Raw genomic sequence first — 23,120 nt, 5'->3', positions numbered from 1 at the left:
TTATGATAAATCCCCTTTGAGAATACGAAGTTATCTGGAAAAAAATGCATCCAAAATAGCGGGAACTGAAGCATTACCTACCCAATCATTATCAGGATTTCATTTAATCTTGGCATACTCTTTTAATGATCATCTTGATTCAGTAATCTTAATGGAAAAAGGATATGATTGTGCCACAGGTAAACAGCACAGCTAAAGAACAGCTGAACACCTGGACAGCTGCTCAGTGGGATCCTGGCCCATGCCATAGGGCCTGTAACTGGCACATTTATTTATTTATTGGGATTTATTAACCTCCTTTATGAAGAGATTCACCCAAGGTGGTGTACAGCAGGTACGGATTAACATAAAACTTACAATTTTGTTAACAGCGTAACCAAGAATAAACATAAATACAATAAATGAGGTAAACGTGATATGGTACAAGTTTGCACGAGTCTAAAGATTGGGGGGGGGGGGGGTGGAGAGAGAGAGAAAATGAAGCTGCATTTTCATGAAGTGCAGCTGACATTGGCCTTGTGAATAAAAAATGAGAAAGCCAGGCATGCGGGAGCTTGAGATGAGGTTAGTGTAATGTACCTGGTTACAAGGCTACCACCACCGCAGCTTTGGGAAAATCTATACCAGAAACAAACACAGGATTTTGCATGGACACTACTGTAGGACACTTGCCCTGTTCATATAGCTGAAGTGTCAAATTAAGTCCTGGAACATTGAGACACGGTAGTTTTCCCAAAACTTTTATATGAAATGGAAACATGGGCAACTCACAGAGTAAACGCAAACTATGGGGAACAGATCGGGCTGATGCACTCCTTAGGGTGGGTAGAAAATAGAAGCCCTTGTCATGCCGATACACTCTCCGAAATAGAGCTTTGCTTGATTTTCTCCCAGTGAAGCCAACTTTTGCCTTCACTTTATTTCCAAGTATCTTTTAACGTGTATGGTAGAAAAAGGCTTTCTTTCAACAACAGTCATACTTCTTCACATACATATGCATTTACTATGGTGAGCAAGACAATTTACTGCAGATACAGTGACCAATTAGCAGGAATGTTTTCTGTAGTCATCTTTTAATATTTCAAGGTTTTGTATATCTGGTTTTTAATTATGACATTGTAGGATTTCCTTTTAGACAGCTGCCAACAGAGTCAAAATTTGTTCGTAACCATCTGGTATTTTCTATTGATGGGGGAGGGGGGATTGTCTACTGTGCCCTATTAATGAAGACATTTGCATCAGTGCAACTGCAGATAATTTAAAAACAGGTTTTCTTGGGGCATGACATATGCCAACATTATGACATGAACACACTTCAACTAATCAGTTGTTTCACAGACTCCAATTTCTTGTTGGTTTGTTCTGAAATAGTTATAAATCCAGCTTCTGTGTGGGTGGCTCCTAAATATGCAGTTTTCTCTGCACATACGGTGTTATGTGGTTAAAACATAGTTACAATCCACATAGTTTGACGGTTTCCATGTTCTTGATAAATGTAACAAAGACCTTGGAAGAAAGCCTGAATTGTTACTGGCTCTTTTAATCTGCTGCTGAGGGAGAGGACATCTCTTGATGGATAGTGCATGAACCATGAGGAGCAGGGTTATTCCTTCACTGTAGGGTTATTCCTTCACTGAACTTGTCCTCATCCAGTTCCTTGTGGATCTGTCAGTGATGACATCATGCAGATTGTGACAAGGCTACATCCCCGATGTATAGAGTGAAGCAGCAAAACCATGAACTACATATCCCAGAATGCATTTCCAGTCCTAGCAGTGAGATCCCAGGGGATAGGCAAGCTGGCCATATACCGTCTCTGACCACAAGAGGGAGGGGGAATGAAGGAGCCAGTTCCCGGGACCAGCAATCAGTATATCATGGTGCCCACCTGTAATAGGGAGGGGTGGGCTGAGAAGCAGGAGGAGGATTGGATGGAAGAGGGAATTAATTAGCCTGAGCAGGGGACAGAGGCAGAACGGAATGGGAGCTTCAGAGCTGAGGAAGGCAGCCCCTGAAGGTTTGGAAACCTACATGGTTTTGGGAATTTATTTTGGTTTAAACCCTGCTTAAGTAGAGAAGCCTGGGTGGTGGGGGAATTACTAACCTGTTTTGAAACCTGATTATTGTGAGAACCTCTGAAGTTGGAAGTCTTGTTTATGAAGGAGGGCTGCCTGGTGGGAAGAGGGGTTCAGTTCAGGAGGAGAGGAGCAGTGCAGGCTGAAAATCCTTGGGCAAGACAGGTCCCTAAAGAACTGACGCAGGCTGAAATACCTTGGGTGGAAGGAAGTCCCAAAAGTATTGAACCTCCTGAAAGTAAAGGCTGCTTGGTGACTAACACTGTCTTGAGGGGAAATCCTGCTTGTGGGACAAGTACTATTTGTTTGCTACTGACTGAGACCACAAAAGCAGGGATTTCCAAAGGACTAATGCATTCCCCTCCGGGAAGGGGGGGCAAAGTCTTTGTGTAATTGGTTGATGTACTAAGCAAGGCAGAACAGCCCTGCCTGAGAAGCACTCTGGAGTGAAGTTTTGTTTATGAATCTGGAAAATAAAGGAATGTTTTTGAAGTATTTCCGGTGGCAGTTTGTGAAGTTCTGGCTATTCATGGGAGGCAGCTTCCTCCCCCATACTGGAGAAGCGGGCCCGTTTACAAGATATTGTTTTACACATGCAAGATAAAGTCAACTCACTGCTCTGTTTATTGTCTACTTTTTGTTTCAAATGATGATTTACTGTTTCCTGTCTCCCCCTAGGGACAGATAGTTCTTTCTTCTTATGGTACCCACTGCTGGTTGGTTTGCATAAGGTGACTCAGCTATTGTAGCTGGATGCCACCCTAATGTACTTTTACAGGGCCTATAAGCAATGACACAGTTCATCCCTGCTTGGACTTAGAAAAATTGCAAGCAAAAATTTATTCAACACTACAGGTAAATGAAGCCAGTCATATACTGAGTTCAAGTAACACTGTCAAGATGCCTCGTGCATTTGGGCAGCTGTGTGTAAACACCTTTACATGGAGTTCAGCCTTACCCCTGTTCTCCAGCCTCTCCTACATTGACAACATGTCTTCATTAGAGTGCGGGTCAGGTTCATTACGCCAAGTCATCCTGCTATCTATCAGCTACATCTGGGTCTGGGCAGAGGAAGCACACAGAGCATGCTCACAGCATGGCATTGAAATCTAAGGGCAAGAAGCCATAAACTTTTAACAACACTGCCAGCGCTTCTTGGCTTTCTTTTGTTTATAGTTTTAAATAAGCTGCATAGGATATAATGAGGAAGCTGTACTATAATAAAAATAACAAAGACTTTTTTTTTTTTTGAAGCTGGCATTTTTTTTTCCTGCCTTGCAAAAATGCCACTCATCCAATTAGATGTCTCACTCAAAATCTCTTAGCATATATGTTTTTTTTCCCCAGTCATGCACAAGCCAACCTTAGGCCTATTACCTTTAGGATGAAAGGCAGCTACCTTCCAGTTACAGCTGTTCTGGTCCAAGTTGGCATTGCTACACTTACTTAACATTTTTTTAAGGTGGCACTTTACCAGTTTCTGCTCAATAAGGCTACAAATGCATGTTGTGCCTCTGGAAGATTTTGTCAGTTGTGTGTTGGACTAGGTGGTCCTGCAGCCCTTAACAATTTGCTTGCTTTCATGTATAGCTGCTTCTATAGTTTAATTCTGCAAAGCTTATGAGCTACCAGTCAGTTCAGGTCATCAGAGAGGTTAAAACCAAGACTGGCTCAGCCTGTGCATGAATGACCTGGATCCATCAGATGGATTTGATTTCTATAGCATTAATTCAATCCTAGCTACGCTCCTTGCCAGGTCATAGCAGCAAGTGGCACTTCTTATAATTATGCTTCCAGTGTATATTGATGTTTTAAGGCCATGTAATATCCATGTTCTGTGTATATATGATGGAGTTGAAGTATTCTGTTGATGTAGTTTCTGTGTAGAAAATCCTGTTTGTTCTGTGTTTCCAATAAGAGATGTATTGGTATTCTAGGGACTGGTGTAATATTTGCAGTGGTGTCATTCTATATATTTCATGGCTGGTGATAAGGGTGTGGCTATTGTATGGGTGGAGCCATCTTTGGTCATCCCGTCCCCTAAGGTTGGCTCGATATTAGAATCGGCACCTTTTTCCGAGGGGAAACAAAGCACTGAAAATGACTATTATGTACCAGACATTTGTATCACAGACAGTAAAATGCTCCAGAAAATACATCAGAAAATATTTTGGTGAAGGCACGAAATGCAGAAAACCATGGGATAAGCACAGAGGATACCTGGAGGTGATGGGGGATGGGAGCGGTGTGGAGGGGAATGCAGCAGTGGCCCCCTTAACATTCTTTGCCCCAGGTCCAGCTTTGTCTCTTTGAGGCCCTGGCACAGGGTTTTAATGCACATAATGCTATTTCATTATTCTGCAGAGAAGTATTTATATGGTGTTATGACAGCAGTCAGCTCTTTACTGTATCTTCAGCACATCTCCCCCTCACCTCCTCCTCCTTCCCTGTCATGTTTTGTACCCATCCCTTAAAACGAAATCAGAAAAACAATTGCAGGTACTTCATGTTCCCAGTAAAGAGAAGAAATAGACATGAAATTCTCTCTAACACTAACCAGAGAAGAAGGAATTAACCTTTACTCCTTCTCAGAACTGGCATGAACTTCCTGGCATTTAAGAAAAACAAACAAACCCTGTGCTCAGCCTGCAGGTCCTCTGTGCACTTCTTTGCACCTGGGTTTAATAGCCAATACCTCCACTACCAGGGGTTTGAAGAGACCTTTTTACTAAGCTGCTCTAATGCAACCCTAACGCAGCAAACATGGCTTAACGCTTGATGCGCTAAAGCATTCCATGTTAGTTTTGCCATGTTCATGTGCTAGCCATGGAGGAGTGGCCTAGTGGTTAGGGTGGTGGACTTTGGTCCTGGGGAACTGAGGAACTGAGTTTGATTCCCACTTCAGGCACAGGCAGCTCCTTGTGACTCTGGGCAAGTCACTTAACCCTCCATTGCCCCATGTAAGCCGCATTGAGCCTGCCATGAATGGGAAAGCGCGGGGTACAAATGTAACAACAACAAAAAATAATAATTGGGGGAGGGGGGATTGTACTTTTTAGGGGTGTGTGTTTCATTGGCGGAGAGTGGGCATTCCTGCACTAACCAGTTATCGCATCTACATTACCGCAAGTTAACGTGTAAGCATTTGCCACCACCTATTAAGCAAGTACTGTAAGTGCTGATATGGTCATTAATGAACATGGCCATGCACTGTGGCTACAGTAGAAATGGCCCTAGTACATGAGAGACCCATGTAAGTGCATGTTAAGCCTAATCCTTACCACAATTTAGTAAAAGCACCCCTCCCCCAATATTAGCTGTGCACTGATGTCAGCATGAGTCTGCATAGTTTGTTCATGTGCAAGACACCTTTCAGCACTGGGAGGAGGCAGAAAAAGTTTGCACAGAAGCTGTGCTACATTTGGGGCAAAGCCTCACACGCTTTATTGCATTGGCCCCATACGTGTAAAGAGTAAAAAAAAAAAGGAATTTACAGTAACTTCAAAAGCCAACTCCCCAGTTAAAACCACCAGCACCGTCTCTTTCCTGTGCATCTGGTTATTCTGATAGCATTTTGGTCACATGCTTTGGTGCTTTATAGTGATTGAGAAGATGCTTCCTCTGGATGTCTAAGACCTCAAATTGTACATTTTCAGACGCTGACTTCTTAAAATGCACGTCTTCTTTGGAAATAAAATGAACCTAAATAAGCTGGAAAGCTAAGTAGCTCTAACTGCTCTACACGGGGAACCTCCCTACAACGAAAAGCAACTGTGGGAGAAGAAGGAACAACACAGACAGTGATGACAAACAGGAAGAGAAAACTGTGTCACTGTAAAGCAGAGTGTCATGAGCTCAGAATAGGTGAGCTGAAGTCACTATTTATAGCCACACTGAAAGGCCCTTCAGCTAGACTGCTCAAGGTTGGCTGCAAATTCATATTAGCTTCCACAACAAACATACAAAAGACCAGACGTGGAATGAGGTTTCAACACAGACATTCTCGACCAGGCAGCTACAGATTGTTCACTGCCCCCTGCGACCCCAGAAATTTAAGCACAATGTTTTTATTAACTAAACATTATGTTCTTTTTATTGTCTCAAGAAGCTGAGTGAACGGCTCTATGCTGCTTCCCTTTCAAAGGCATTTTGTGCAGGGGTTGCTCTTGCACTGACGTTTGAAGGTGAATATTTCACAGGATGCTGCTCTGTGAAGGATTTACCAAAGAAGCACAGAACGAGGAAGAAGCTGTAATTATGCCTTACCTCGATGGAGGTCTTTCTTCATCATAAAATCCTATACTGTAGCAACCAGTGCAGCGAGTTATGAGATCAGATGGCCGGGAGTCCAATGAACTCAGAAAAGAGGTCCAAATTTCTTTTTAATAACAAGAAAAATCCAAAATCCCCAAAGAAGGGAACAGAGAACATTCATATCTATAAAGTACCTTATTCCCGTGCAGAGCAATTAGAACTACTTAACTTTCCAGCTTATTTAGGTCCATTTTATATATATATATATATATATATATATATATATATGCATTTGAAGATGGCAGAGTCTGAAAATGCATAACTTGAGGTCTTAGAAATCCAGAGGAAGCATCATCTCAGTCACTATTCAGCACCAAAGCATGTGGCCAAAACGATTATATAAGAGTACTTCACTGAGGCAGATAAAGATAGCTGAAGCCAATCCTGTACCACAGTATCGGGGAAAAAAAGTGAGACTGTGGCATAGTAGAAAGAGGACGAAGAGAAGGGTGCTAAAAAGTCATTTAGTGATTATCTGGGGCAGTACTGAAACGCTTCGTAAATATATACACTCCCACTTAAAAAGGATCAGATGTTTGATTCATGTTCTAATTTTACATCATGTCACAAAAAGCGTAAGTTTGCTTTGCTACTTTTCAAACCACAGTGAACCTGTTCCAGGCAGCTCAAACACTGGCATAAGTGAGAGTAAAACACTAGATCCCAAGGGCCACAGAAACTCAGAGTCATCAGTGTTTTTAATCACTTTTGTCTTTGATCTTTCCTTTACACAAATACACTGCCTCTAGGTGTCTTAATGTAGCATCCACTTTATTGAATTACCCTTTTAGGGGGGCAATTCTACAATTGGGCACCACAATTTAGATGCAGTGCACTGAACTCTAAGTCTATAACAGCATCTGGACGCCAAGATCCCTTATCAAATGCTAGCGGAAGATGGCATCAACTTGCCCACTTATGCAAGGCAACTGTTGGTGTCAATCTGCATTCAAAATGTGGCACTTCAGCAGGTAACTTATTTAGTTTGCAAATTACACGAGTAAATGTTGGCCTCGCCTATACCCCACCCATGCTCATCCCCTGTGAATGCCCCGTTGCATTTACATTCTAACCCCTGTATTCTATAAAGCTCACCCAAATTTGGGCACCAAAAATAATTAGTTAACGGGCTCCAATGATTTATTTATTGTAGCTAACAAGCACTTAATTGGCACTAATTATGATTTGGGTGCCGATCTGTACCCCTGGGCACCTAAATCGGATTGTGTGCAACTCAAAAGAGGACATGGCCATGGGAGGGGCATGGGTGGGTCAGAACATTCATAAAAGATGCACACAGTGTTTCAGAAAAGCTGGGATCTGCGCCCATTTTGTGTGCCAGGATTTACACCAGGTTTCAGCTGGCATATGTTCCTCATGCCCAAAGTTGAGTGCTAAATTCAGCACCCAATGCTGTTCTATAGAGCGCCCATCTCAAAGCACCCTTTATAGAATAGTGTTGAGTGTCAAATGTTATTGGCACTGAATTTTCATGGCCATTTATAAAATCTGGCCCTACGTGAGTTGTACGCATGATTTATAGACTAGCACTGAATGCTCACCTAGCATTTGGGGGGTGCAAGGGTACCCTCACCCACCTAAGTGCCAGCATTCTATACATTTAAGCATGCAAAGTTTTATAGAATAAGGGGTTTAGGGGCAGATTCTATAAATGGTACCTAAAAATCGGTGCTGAAAATTTTACACACTGTGTGCTGTTCAATAATGAATATTCAATCCACAATCCTATGCACTTAAATACTTCAGTTGACTTTTGCACTGTGGGTAATGCCAGTTCTGTAGGAGCCTCATCAGCAATTCATTTCACACAGGAATAAACCCTGTGACTTGCCTATATCGTCATTGGCTTCCTTTACAAAATTAAAAAGATAAGTTTTAAAGTTTATACCATTTTTAGTTAAAAACATATAAAATTTAAAAAGTTTGTAAAGGAAGCCGATGAGGGCAATCAGCACTTGGCACACGCTGTATGGTCACCACATGGGTAGTGTGTGAGCGCTTACCGCTAGGTCAATAGGTGGCAGTAAGGGCTCACGCCATAAATAGGTGCACGCTAGTTTTAATTTCAGTGCACGCCCATGTCCCGGTCCATTAAAAAAAGCCCTTTTTCCCAGCTGCGGTAAAACAAATTGGCCCAAAACACATGCCCACACTACCACAGGCCACTTTTTACCACAGCTTAGAAAATGGACCCCTAAATGCTTTGAAAATGAGCTCCATAGTCTCTTGGGTCTCGACATGGGCCATGTTTTGCTTCAGTGCTGTCTCAAGGAACCCAATTTGTTTCACTCTAGCTGTACAGATTCCTCATAGCTCACATTAACGCTTGCGCTGATGCCAGGCCACTCACTGTTACTGAGATGACAACAAAATGTGATTTTTTTTTTTTTAATGCTCAGAAGTAGGGGAAAACACTTTAACTGAAATAGCTAGCTGGGTGGAATTAATGTAGTATAGATTTATTTTCTCTTATATTTATTTCTTGCCATCCGATGCAGCAGTGATAGGGGTTCATGTACTGTCTTCATATATTTGTAGGTTTAGAAAATGTATTTATAATTTGGTGGGAGCTTAGGTCCCACCCAAGGGTTAATCCTATCCTGGCTGGGAGGAAGGGAATATTGGAATCAAGCTGGGGAGGGGAAGGGAGGAGAGGGGAGGAGTGCTGCTGTTGGGCTGAGATGAGGGAAAAAAGTTCTGGATTTGAGCAAGGAGGGAGATGGTACATGCTGAGGTGAGGATGGGAAAAGATCTGCTGAACCTCCAAACTCACTCATCTTCTGCTGAATTTTTAACGGCTGTTAATTACCTTTGATGTTAGAGTTCCTAAAGAAAATGATCAGTTGTTGAAAATTGCAATTATGTTTATTAGAAACAACTCAAAAGGAATAAAACTAACGAAACAAAGCCATCAGTAGACATGTTTCTACGTAACAACCATACAGGTTAGTACATGTATCTTAGTTAAGCCTTTGATGAATTAATGAGCACCAAACACTTTCATATTCATAGCTGGCAGACCAGATGCATTATGTTCCTCAGATGTGGCTTCACTGTATTCAGGTGAAGATGAATGTACATCCAAGTCTTTGATCTGGATCCTGGCTGGATCTAGTAACTACAACCAACAAGTAAGGGTATAACAATGGTAATCCAAGGAAGGAAGAGTCCAGGTGGACTGTGGCAGTCTCAAAATTTATTGAAGACAAATAGAATACAATGACCCAACACAGAGCCGTGTTTTGGCCAACAATCACCTGCTTCAGGAGTCATGTAATCTATGATGCTTCAGCAAAGTAAAATATTATGGTGATGGTGCTACAAGATACAGCCATTTCGGCTGACCAAAAGAACCAAAAACACGCAAGCACAATAGCTAAGCAGTACAGTGGTGTCTGCTGAGTCTGCACTGGAAAAACATGGCTCCATGTTGGGTCTTTGTATTCTATTTGTCTTTAATAAATTTTGAGATTACCACTGCCCACCTGGACTCTTCCTTCTTTGGATTACCATTGTACAGCTACTTGGTTTTGGATTGCTCTCTTGCAGGGGGTTGACTTTGCTTTTTGTGATTTTTGTTGCTTTGGATCTAGCAACTAGTCAGAAGGCCCCAAAAAGCTGAGAGAGCTGGGAGTACCTGTGCCGTGGCAGCTACAAATGTGAAGGGCAATTCTATAAGGTGCTCCTAAATTAAGGCACCAATTGCATGCCAATGTTTACAAAATCCTAGAGTGGTGCCTTTAATTGGCAAATATGTACGTAAGTGCTAGGTGCTATTCTGTAAACATGCTGTGCCTGTAGCTCAGTGTGCAAATGCAAGTAGGTCATATGTGTGGACGGAACTTGGGCATGTCATGGGTGTTCTAAATAGCAATGCTCGCACCTTATAGAATAGTTGTGCATTTAAGCACGGTAACTTATGCCTGCCATTGACATGGCATGAAGGAGTAGACTAATGGTTAGTGCAGTGGGCTAAGAACCTAAGGAACTGGGTTCCATTCCCACTGCAGCTCCTTGTGACTCTGGGCGAGTCACTTAACCCTCCATTGCCCCAGGTACAAAATAAGTACCTGTATATACCATGTAAACCGGTCTGAATGTAATTGCAAAAACCACAGGCAGTATATCAAGTCCCGTTTCCCTTTCCCTATTTTAGATACTATACGGAATGTTGCTAGTGGAGGAGTAGCCTAGTGGTTAATGTAGCAGATTTTGATCCTGAGGACCTGGGTTTCAGTCCCACTGTAGCTCCTTGTGGCCCTGAGCAAGTCACTCAACCTTCCAGGTACAAATAAGTACCTGTATATACTATGTAAACTGCTTCAAATGTAGTTGCAAAAACCCCAGAAAGGCAGTGTATCAAGTCCCATTAACAAGATTCTATGCAGAATCTCAAAGTAGTAGCAACCTGCCATGCAGAACCCCAAAGAATAGCACAATTCCAGAATCCCAAGGAGTGGAGGAGTAGCCTAGTGGTTAGTGAAGCAGATTTTGATCCTGAGGAACTGGGTTTGATTCCCACTGTAGTGACCCTGAGCAAGTCCCTCAACCCTCCACTGCCCTAGGTACAAAAAAACACCTTAGATTGTAAACCCTCCATGGACAGGGAAATGCCCACTATATCTGAATGTAAGTCACCTTGACCTACTATTGGAAAGGTGTGAGCTAAATATTAAATAAAGAGTAAACATATCCCCTAGCCTGGCTGGCCCAAGCAGCAGAAATCAAAGTCAAGGTCTGCCACATGGCAACATACAGCTCTGCTTCTGAGCCCAGGGCTGCTCAACCAACCTCTGAGGCAGAGGATACTTCTCAAAGTCATTTACCCAGCCAACCTGGCTTCTCTGAAAATCTAACCCCCCCCCCCCCCCATCCCCTTATGCTGAACGTGTAAGAGGCTTCTCCAGCACACACACTGCTTTGGATGGGTAGAGGCAGGGAGGGGGTATTAGGTAGACTGCACAGGTAGATTTGCTTTTCAAATTTATGTATGGTGTTTTACATAAATATTTTGCCTACACAAACAAATAGGTGGAAACTCAGACCTACAGACTTTTCAGCAGATGTTGCTGTTTGAAACATGCCTCCTAGATCTATAAAAATGTATTTAGGTTTTAATAATAAGTTCATGTTATGCAGCCAGTATATACCACACTGTACAATTCACGTGGTTACAGTACCCCTGTGATATAACATTTATTACTTATTTTCAGTATTTATATACCACCTAGGCCTAAGTAGTTTACAATTTTCTTTTTCATGTACTGGTACTGATCCCAATGGGCTCACAATCTAGTATTGCATTGTAGCTGGGGCAATGGAGGACTAAGTGACTTACCCAGGGTCACATGGAGCTGCAGAAGGAACTGACCCTGGTTTCCCAGGATCTCAATTCACTGCTGGGCAGCAGCAGGAATCAAACCCGGTTCCCCCTGTCCAGAACCCACTGCATTAACCATTAGGCCACTCCTCCACATAATCGGCAAAGGAAATAGGATTAAATGTACGAGATCTGTGGTCCTCACTAATTTTTAAGTCAGACCCCTTGTTATTGCAAAATGAAAGGGGGTATATTAAATCAGAAGTAAACATGCCATTTGGGTTTCTGCCAGGTACTTGTGATCTGGTTCAGCCACTGTTGGAAGCAGGATACTGGGCTAGATGGACCATTGGTTTAACCCAGTATAGCTATTCTTATGTTCTTATAGATGCATGTGGACACATTTAAATGTATTCCAGCTATTTTGTAAAATGATGTCTAAATGTGAAAGCACATAATTTGCAGGTGGAAATTCACATGGGTAAAGTTTTGGGCAGGGAATAGATTTATGCATTTATTTATTTAGATTTTGCTCGCATCTTTTTCAGTAGTAGCTCAAGGTGAGTTACATTCAGGTACGCTGGATATTTTGCTGTCCCAGGAGGGCTCACAATCTAAGTTTGTACCTGAGGTAATGGAGGGTTAAGTGACTTGCCCAAGATCACAAGGAGCAGCAGTGAGACTTGAACTGGCCATATCTGGATTGCAAGACTGGTGCTCTAACCACTAGGCCACTCCTCCACTGTAATTGTCATATGCTCTTTAGTGATCTAAGTGGAATCATTTACACTGGCGCTAATGCACCAAGAACATGGGCACATTCTTGGCATGTTATGCTGGTGTTCTATTAAAAAAAGGTAGGTGCCTGCTTTTCTTGTAAAATAGGCTGCAGGTAGGCACCCTTTTGTAGAATTAGAGGGAAGGGGGTGGGACTTGATATACTGCCTTTCTGTGGTTACAATCAAAGCGGTTTACATACACACCTTTGAAACCTCTAAAATCCTCTCAAGGACCATCACTATGTCCCTTCATCAAAACAAATTGTACAATGTGATATCCGCCAGTGAGCCTTCTCAGGAGTACCCCCACTCTCTAGAATTTACTCCCAGAGGTGCTATGTATAACTCAACACTACCTCTGCTTCAGGAAGCAGGTGAAAGCCTGGCTGTTCTCCCAAATGGGTGACTGACTATACACCCATTATGCACCTGGACTAGCTGTAATGTAGCCCAGTTCCTTACAAAGAACTTGCCTTTAGTTTAGCCTCCCATTTATTTATCCCAACTGACTCTGTACCACCCATCTTGTCCTCATCTATATATCTGCATTTGGCCCCTTAAGCTATTTGATAAGCTGTATTGTGGAAAAGCATTAGTATCATAGCAATGTAATTTGAATGTTCTAATTGTGTGCTTATTAGATATTCCATCACTGTTATGCTTGCGTTGTATTATATCTCTGTTGTTTGAATTTCATTGCTGTTAAATGTGTATATTTTTGATCCTGTTTCATGGTAGTCTTATTATTAGGTTTCAATTTGCTGTTTTCAAGTTTTCCTCTTTCGTTGTATGTATGTTTATACTTGAACATTTTACTGTTGTTATGCTGTCAACAAAATTATAAGTTTGATGTTAAACTATACCTGCTGTACACCGCCTTGGGTGAATCTCTTTATAAAGGCAGTCTGTTTATGCTTTCCAAAAATACTAAGACCAGGGGGCATGCGATGAAGCTACAAAGTAGTACATTTAAAATGAATTGGAGAAACTTTTTTTCTTCACTCAACGTGTAATTAAACTCTGGAATTTATTGCCAGAGAATATGGTAAAGGCAGTTAGCTTCGCAGAGTTTTAAAAAAGGTTTGGACGGCTTCCTAAAGGAAAAGTCCATAGACCATTATTAAATTGGACGGGGAAAATCCACTATTTCTGGGATAAGCAGCATAAAATGTTTTGTACTATTTTGGGATCTTGCTAGGTATTTGTGACCTGGATTGGCCACTGTTGGAAACAGGATTCTGGGCTTGATGGACCTTTGGTCTGTCCCAGTATGGCAATACTTATGTACTTATGTTAATAAATTCCAATACATAAATTATATACAAAGTTCTTAAGTTCCTATGTCCCTTTTTGTAAGTTTGCTTTGAAAATACACCTCTATATATCAGTGTGCGGTGGTGGCCAAAAAAGCAAACAGAATGCTAAGAATTATTAGGAAAGGGATGGTGAATAAGACCAAAAATACAATAATGTATTTGTATCGCTCCATGGTGCATCCGCACTGAGTATTGCATTCAGTTCTGGTTGCCGTATCTCAAAAAAGATATAACGGAATTAGAAAAGGTTCAAAGAAGAGTGACCAGAATGATAAAGGGGATGGAACTCCTCTTGTATGAGAAAAGGCTAATGAGGTTAGGGCTCTTCAGCTTGGAAAAGAGACGGATGAGGGGAGATATGATTGAGGTCTACAAAATCCTGAGTAATGTAGAACGAATAGAAGTGAATTGATTTTTTTTTTTTTACTCGTTCCAAAAGTACAAAGACTAGGGGACACTTGAGGAAGTTATATGGAAATACTTTTAAAACAAATAGGAGGAAATATTTTTTCACTCAACAAATAGTTAAACTCTGGAACTCTTTGCCGGAGGATGTAGTAACTGCGGTTAGTGTATATCTGGGTTTTTAAAAGTTTTGGACAAATTCCTGGAGGAAAAGTCCATAGTCTGCTATTGAGACAGACATGGGAAGCAACTGCTTGCCCTGGGATTTGTAGTATGGAGGGTTGCCTCAATTTTGGTTTCTGCCAGGTACTTGTGACCTGGCTTGGCCACTGTCTGGAAAACAGGATACTGAGCTAGATAGACCATTGATCTGACCCAGTATGGCTACTCTTATGTTCTTATGTTATGTTTATGACATTCTATGCTTGCTGAACTTTTTTTTTTTTTTTTTTTTTTTGCAAACTAGACCCAGAAGTGGCATATACAGAGGCTTTTGCAGTATGGGAAAGCATTATAATGCGCCAGAAGCAGGGGGAAAAAACTGCCAAAATCCAGCAAGTCAATCTGCTTGCACAGCTTTAAGATCTTTAAGCTAAGGGTTTAACGTCCTGCAATTTCCAGGACAGTCAAATCTTCAAAAGAAAACTACCTAAGCACAAAAAGCTGTGCAGGGAGAACTGCTTAAATTTTGTCCAGCTTCCAAATTTGCATGTTTAAGCAAACTGACACAGCATTGTGTTGCTTGCATGACTGTTGCTTGGGATTTTCTTCCTACCTGAAGCTACAGGAAATTAAGCCCTTGGACAAAAGATGCATGACTTCAAACCACTAATCAATAACCATCACCACAAAAGGTTAATTCTAGCTGTCTAGATAAACTCCCCACACATCAGCACACAGCCCTCTTGTGTTCACTAACAGCTAGCACATAACACAAGCATAGGGTGATGCACAAAATACAAGTGTGACAAAACGGTCTAAGGTCACCCTCACTTCTAGTTACAGAGCTTCAAATGCAGCCCATTCAGAGAATGGGGACAGCAGAGGAAGAGTCAAGTTAACTGCTTATGAAAACTGTTGTATTATCATTTAAGGAAAAGTAAATTGGTGTTTGTCCAGGTAAAATGTCCTGACTCAAAACTGCCTAAAAGCACACATGGGTTCCACAACTGAGTACATTTAGCAGCACAAAAATGAGGTGTTCCTGTAGCTTTCTCTAGACTGGGGAGGAAAAAGTACCCCTTTTAAGATTTCCCATATAATTTGCATGAGCAATTTTATGCTTTAGCATGTGAAATTGCACACGCAAGCTATAAAATAGTGTCAGTTGCGTGCATAACAATTTACTAATTAGCTGATAATTGCTAGTCTATAACTGGTGTTAATTGTGGCTAATTGGCACTAATTAACAGTTATGCATATAACTGCCCTAGTCGGGATTCTGCAGATTGGACTAGATTCTATATATTATGTTCAAAAGTTCTGCGCTGAAATTGAATTGTGTTATTCTGAAGCGGAGAATAGTGGGCATTTGCAACCCTGCTGCTTAAGGATAGTAATCCTACATACAAATTCATGGTGGTAGCTTGGACAGGCTTCTAATAAGTTCCTTTTCTGGACAGTTGTAATAAACCAATTTCTTTACTGCTGTAATGTCAAGGAGCATTCGACTTCCCTAGAAGTGCGGTCATAAATATGACATTCTGAACTTTCAAGGAACCTGCAGCATTAAGGCCATTCCCAGATGATTCTGAGTACATTTTGCTCACATGCCTAGAGCTGAGCTCTTGAAGCTTAATGCATTACTACTCAGGATCATTTCTTGGCCTCATTTTTGGCTAAGATCCAAGCATGAGGTCTGAGCTATGAGCTGATGACGGTTCCTTCTTCCTCTTTTGGTTAACGTGTGGCACCGATGCCCATTCTCCGCTCTCCAGACATGCCCCCTCCTGGAAAATGTGAAAAATTTTTTTACACTGTGGTTTGCACATAACATTCAGAACTTACTTTGGGATGCCTCAGCATATCCCACGGTAAGCCCTTTAGAGCTGTGGTAAGCAAGGAGCCCTTACAGAATTAAATCATGGGCATTTGGAAAAAAAAAAACAGATTTAGAACTGTCTCCAGCTCATTTTCTTGCCAGGTTTCTCAATACTGAGTGGCAGGGTCCATTCTTAATTGCTTGACCTGCCCAAACTCCGCCCATATGCATATCCACAGTGAAAGCATGCACCATGCACGCAATGCACACATTCACATTGATCGGTATTTTTATGAGGTCATTTACGTCATAAATGATTTTTTAAAACACCATTTACACATGCTTTTGGCACTTAAAACTAGGGAGTTCCTTCTAAAACTATCCCCATAGAGGTCACATTTCTGAGATTCCTGCTACATATGGTATCTTGTGTGTATACCATGGTGCTTATTTTACAGCACTATACAGGTTTTAAATGTGGATAAACCAGAATTTATGCTCGTTGTTGGAAGCGTGTATAAGCAGTGGTGGCTCTAATATTAGGGCACTCTTTTGAAGCAGCATCCACACTTATGCCCACCACAGTCGGGCATCGCCCTCCGCCCTTCCTTCCCCAAATTTACTTTCTTTTCTTGCTTTCCAAAAGTCAGGGTGGCAGTGGTTACCGCCGGGTAACTATTGTGGTAAAAGATACGTAACAATTTTCCACAGAAATGCGGTATGCCAAGTCCCATTTCCTTTTCCCTTTCGTAAAAGGGCCCCTATGATTCTAAAACGGATGCTCCTGCCACACATAACCAGAGCATAAACATCCATTTCTCCATGTACAGGGTCTATGTTGACAGATCCTGTTCTAAAACAATAGCAGAATTTGAGACAACCCAACCTGGACATTTCACTTCTGATTTGTACATCTTCTGAGTAAAGTGGTGTGATAGCCGCTCATCCTGTGAGACTGTCATTGGAATGCTTTTGTGTTTCGCTTATATATTTTGATATTTATTAACATTTGCTTATTTCTGATCTGAAGAAGGGTTACCTTCAAAAGCTAATCGAAAAACGTATTAAGTTAGTTCAACAAAAAAGGTATCAACTTATTTTCTTTTCTACGTTTTGCTTTATTTCTATTTATTACATCCTCTCAAAAATCTGCCTCCACGTCATTGCAAAACATTTCAAGATGTGTTTGTATGAAATATGAAACTGTGTTTTATTGATCTTTAGCTACATGAATAAGCTGTACAGTTCATAAAACTATGAAACAATAGCATACTTGGGATGTGAAAAATGCTGCTAATTTTCATTTTATTTTTAAATTGGGAGAAACCATAAAAGAGCAGTCATGACAGATGCTACATCCATGTTTTCTTTTTATTTCCACTTATGTTAGCACAGAATACAAGATTATGGTGTCAAAGCACATCAACACATTTCACAGCATGAGTGAGATCAATGGAACAGGTAGAATTTCTCTCTGAAGTGTTATTGCTCATCTCTTCCCTTCCTCATGCTGACAGGAGCAGACGAAGTCTGAGCAACAGCGGACATTGGCAGCATTTGGTGTGTATGCGATTTTCAAACTATCGTTCTACTATATTTTCACAATGTTTTACTGCTGTTTATAGTTATTACTGGTTATTTTTAGTTTTAATTTTGCAAGTATTAAGATGATATTGTTTATAGTCTACTTTTTAAAATGTAATTTGAAGATTGTTGCGATAGTATTGTATTTTTCAATTTGGATGTCTTTGTACCACATCTAGTACTGGTATGAGATAAGCATGTAACCAATAAAATAAAAAATATTTAATATGTTTTATACCTTGGGTGCTTAGCAGGAAAGTGTGTACAAATAAAATTGGGTTGGACTGGATTGGATATTAAGAGGGGAATTCATCAAGCAGCATTAGGGTCGTAATGCGCATTATGGGGCCCTTTTATTAAAGGGTTGGCATGCAGCAACGGTCTTGCCGCATGCCAATCCGGAACTTCTGCTGGCCTAACGTGGGCACCGATGGTAGTTCTGCCCCCAGCACAGCCCCAGCAGCAAGACTTATCTTTGGTAAATCAAAATTTGAATCTGCCAGGCCGCTTCGTGAAAAATTACACTGGCTCCCCATCAAGGAACATATTGCCTTTAAGGTTTGCACCTTGGTTCATAGGATTGTTTACGGAGACGTTCCAGGATACATGTTAAATTTAATAGATTTACCACTAGAAACAGTTCCAGTTCTTCCCGATCCTATTTAATCTTACATTAACCAGAAAGCTATGGCCTAAAATACAAATCTACCTATGCATCCAGCTTCTCCTTCATTGGTGCACAGCTATGGAATGCATTGCCCAAATTCTTAAAATCAACTCAGAACCATCTAAATTTCAGGAAATTACTGAAGACATCCTTATTCCAGAATGCTTATCCTCCAGACTCAACTTAAGTTACTGCTTTTTCATCACAGCAAAAATTTTTGGACCTTATTGATCTTTTATTATCTCTTATTATCTTTGTTGTTTTATACGATACCTATACGATCACTACCTTACTTTACTTTAACTGTATTTTACTGCCCTACGGTATTGTGTGAGCCTGCGACTAGTGGGAAAATGTGGGGTATAAATGTGTTAAATTAACAATTTTCCATAGTGCTGCAAATTTATTTATGTATTTTTTACCACAACAGTTACCTGGCAGTAATTGGGCAGCGCCGCACTGCCCAGTTACCGCCAGATTAGTGCGGGAGACCTTACTGCCATCTCAATGGGTGGTGGTAAAAGCTCCCCCTGAAATGGCCGCCTAGAAAGTGCAAACTTACCGCACGGCCATTTTTTTTCCACCTTTTTATCTGTTGCGGTAAAAGCGGACTCTGCACGTGGCAAAAACACATGCTGCCACCAGTGCAGACCCCTTTTTCCGCAACTTTTTACTAAGGGCCCCTAGGGGAATTAGTGTGTGTTACATGCTAAAAGCCCATAGCTATAAAATAGGCTTTTAGCGTTTAGCACATGCTAATTCCTTTAACACGGGTTAGGGCCCTTACACTGCTTGATGAATTCCCCACCCCCATCTTAATTTATGCAACTTTGCCAAACCAATCTTGAGCATCTTCCATTTCTTTAAGAACATGAGACATATCTCTAGCCTCTCCCTATGAGGAAGTCGTTCTATCCCCTTTATCATGTCGATTGTCCTTCTCTGTAGATTTTCTGATTCTGCTGTTTCTTTTTGAGATGTGACAACCAAAACTACACACAATACTCAAGACATAATCACATGAGACTTCCGCGGAAGAATTTTTAGATCCCCTATCAGTCTTTCTTAATAAGTCTTTTTTGCCTCTAAAATCGTTGTTTTGTACTGTTTGAGCTCCTGCCTCCATTTAATATAAAACTCTTGGCTCCTGCATTTTCTGCAGGATCTCTCTAATTTCCTAACATTTCTTCTTTAACACAGCTAAAGTTTCAGTAAGCCAAGAATTCCTTTTGTTTCTATTCCTTATTTCTATAGCAGGGGCAATTTTATCCAAACTCTGTATCACTGATTTATTTCATAAACTAATCGCCTCGTCTATACAAGTCCCTACAGGCCTCAGCCTAACCGCAACTCCCTGCCAAAAGTGCTCACCTGAGGTGGCGTGCCTCAAACCTGGCACGCTCAAATACTGTTTCCCGGGCTGTGAACGATTATGTTGTCTGGAGGGGTGGGGCCCATGCCGCACCACCTAGCTCATAGGCTGTGGAGGCAGAAAGATGATGTAAATCAGGTAAGAGGCAGCACAGTTCTCACAAAAATAAGATGTTCCAGTACACACTTTGCAACAGGGCTCCCCTCAAACCCGGCAGGCTTCCTGGGCTTTGAGTGAGCAGGGCCAAAGCTGTACTGCCTAGCTTACGGGCTGCAAGTTAAAATACTGCTTCCCGGGCTTGAGGTGTATCGGTGGAGAGGAAAACGGGGAGAAAAGAGACAGTGAGCGAACATTGACCCGAAGTGAGCAACGCTCCCGGTTTGTATGAGCGATCGCTCATGCGCTCATCTTAGAGGGAACACTGTTCCCAACTACTGGAATTATTATCGAAGCCCGCTCCAGCTCATTCTGACCTGTCTTTTGCCGACGCAAGCTGTGCAATATTTTTATTTGGAATTAAAGCGTCGCACTTTTTCAGTAGTGGTCAAGGTGAGTCACATTCAGGCGCACTAGGTATTTCCCTGCCCCTGGAGGGCTCGCAATCTAAAAATGTAAATCTATAAATTAGCACCTATGGTTAGGTATGTGGATAAAAGGCACTTACAACTGGCAATTACCCACATATCTGCTAGCTGGTATGTCTGCTTTTTTGTTCTGTGAGACTGATAAGCAAACTAATTTTTCAGTATTGTTAATTAGTCATACATTTTGTACATTGAGCATCTTAGTGTTTTTGTAACTTTATATTCAATACATAAAGTATTTTAAATGTGTATTTATTAATATTTACATATATATACATTGATTTAATATATTTATGTTGTATTTATCCTTTTTAGTTTCTCTTTATTATTGCTCTAAATGCTCATTAGTTATCACATTAGTTTATAATTTATCAATTTACTTTGTCTTATCCTGTATCAAATTTCATATAGATAACTGTATTTGATAACTATATACATTTTAATATGTGGCTACGTAATATGTACAATTTGTTTTACATTTAATATTATGGGCCCTGTTTACTAAGCGCTAACTTTTTAGCACACACTGATGACAGAGACACCCATTATATTCCTGTGGGTGTCTATAGCATTAGTGAGCGCTAAAAAGTTTGCGCATCTACAGCGCGGCTTAGTAAACAGGACCCTATGTTTTTAGATGTTTCTAAAATTTTTTAATTTGTATTTTTATTTGTTACTTTACAGAAAAATATATGCTTGACTCCTGAGGCAGGTGCATCAGGCACCGAAATGCAGGACTGCGTCGAGTCATTTTTAGCCTTTATTCATCAATAAACCACTTCCTTTGGAACTACATTGGTCTGTCCCCTTCTTCTTTTTGTGTTTGCTTTGCAGACTGTTAGGGGGATATTTCTGCTCTCTTTTTTTAGCTGACAAGTCATTAACCCCCTAATTCTATGTTGCCTTAAACTGCACATGCAAACTATTTGAATAACAAACTCATTAGCACCAATAATTTGCTTTTTAACAAGCAATTATTGGCACTAATTAGATTTAGTTGGCATTTGCATAGATTTAGGTGTGTGATCCGCGCCTACAATTTACATGTGATCTGAAAGAGGGGGTGCGGAAATGCGAGTGTCATGGGCGTATCGGGAGGGTTCCTAAAATTAGGGGCCTTTTTACTAAGGTGCGCTGAATAATGGGCTGTGGTAGTGTAGGCACGGGTTTTGGGCGCACGCAGAATCATTTGTCAGCGCACCTGTAAAAAAGGCCTTTTTAAAATTTTTGCTGAAAATGGACGTACGGCAGCATGAAAATTGCCGCGCATCCATTTTGGGTCTAAGACCTTACTGCTATCCATTGACCTAGCAATAAAGTCTCACGTGGTAACCGGGCGGTAATGACCTACATGCGTCAAATGCCACTTGGCACGCGTCCAATATGCGTGGCAGAAAATAAACATTTTTTGGACATGCGGCAAAAATGAAATTACTGCAAGAGCCACGCAGTAGCTGTGCGGTAACTCCATTTTGGTGTGCACTGGGCGCACGTAGACGTTTACGCGGCTTAGTAAAAGGACCCCTTAATGTGCGTTATTGTAGAATAATGGGGATATACGCCTATGGCACGTATATGTTTCAGTTGGTGCAAATGGCCGCACCAAAAGTTAGATGCGATTCCTAGGCGTAAGTTCATGTTCTATAAATTGCACCTAACTTTTGAGCACAGCTTATAGAATAGCATTTTTTTCAGTGCTGATATTTTTGGCGCCATATATAGAATCCGGTCTTATGTGTATGTTCAAAGGGGACGGACTTGTGGGTGGAGCATGAGCAGGTCTAACAGACATACATAACTTATAGAATACCGTAATTTATGCAATAATATGGGACCACATAGCCATGAACACTTATGCCTGCCATTGACTTGGCATAAGTACATATTCACACATATGTGGAGGAGTGGCCTAGTGGTTAGATAACTGGTCTTGCAATCCAGAGGTGGCCAGTTCAAAGCCCACTGCTGCTTCTTGTGATCTTGGGTAAGTCACTTAACCCTCCATTGCCTCAGGTACAAACTTAGAGTGTGAGCCCTCCAGGGACGGAGAAATATCCAGTGTATCTGAATGTAATTCACCTTGAGCTACTACTGAAAAAGGTGTGAGCAAAAGCTAAATAAATAAGTGGTACCATTCTATAAAGCACATACCTGCCTTTTTAGGATACTGCTTCTTGGCATAATTAGTTCAGGGCGTATTTTATGATGTCCTTTACAGAAGTGACTCATAAGTTTGTTGCTGAGTTAAATGACTTGCCCAAGATCATCAGAAGCGGAGATTTGAATGAGGCTTTTCTGGTTGTGAGCCCCATGTTCCAGTCGTTTCAGGCAGTAATTCCCACCCGAAGTCCTGAATCCAGCTCCGATTCCCACCAGAAGAGTCAGAGGCAGCTTTGATTCCTACCAGTAGTGCAAAGAAGAGTGAGACAGTTAAAAGTATGGTGCGTATGTAATGCACTATCATTTATATGGTTTTACAATTTGATGGAGAAAAAAATCCCTAAGTAAAACTTTTGAGAAGCCAACTACAAATTATCTGTTATCCAAATCAGAGGCATAGCCAGACCCTCAATTTTGGGTGGGCCTGGGCCTAAAATGGGTAGGCAGAAGAACCCCGCCCCATCCCACAGGTGATTTGGTCTGTCCTCTCGCCTGCATGCCATCTGGTCTCTCAAACATCCCCCCTCTCCCGCATACCTTTT

At 41.3% G+C, this 23,120-nt stretch overlaps 1 long non-coding RNA gene across 1 annotated transcript; it reads left to right on the top strand.

The window, feature by feature from the left end:
• Positions 1-1,977: 1,977 nt before the first annotated feature.
• On the top strand, positions 1,978-21,208 carry LOC115476694. Its single transcript, XR_003943220.1, has 3 exons — positions 1,978-2,017; positions 17,602-17,771; positions 21,103-21,208. It is a non-coding gene; the product is annotated as an uncharacterized LOC115476694 (long non-coding RNA).
• The last annotated feature ends 1,912 nt before the right edge of the window (positions 21,209-23,120 follow it).

The sequence above is a fragment of the Microcaecilia unicolor genome, chromosome 8 (genome assembly GCF_901765095.1).
Source record: "Microcaecilia unicolor chromosome 8, aMicUni1.1, whole genome shotgun sequence".
In the NCBI taxonomy this organism is placed as follows: Eukaryota; Metazoa; Chordata; class Amphibia; order Gymnophiona; family Siphonopidae; genus Microcaecilia; species Microcaecilia unicolor.
This window is presented reverse-complemented; position numbering and strand designations above follow the sequence as displayed.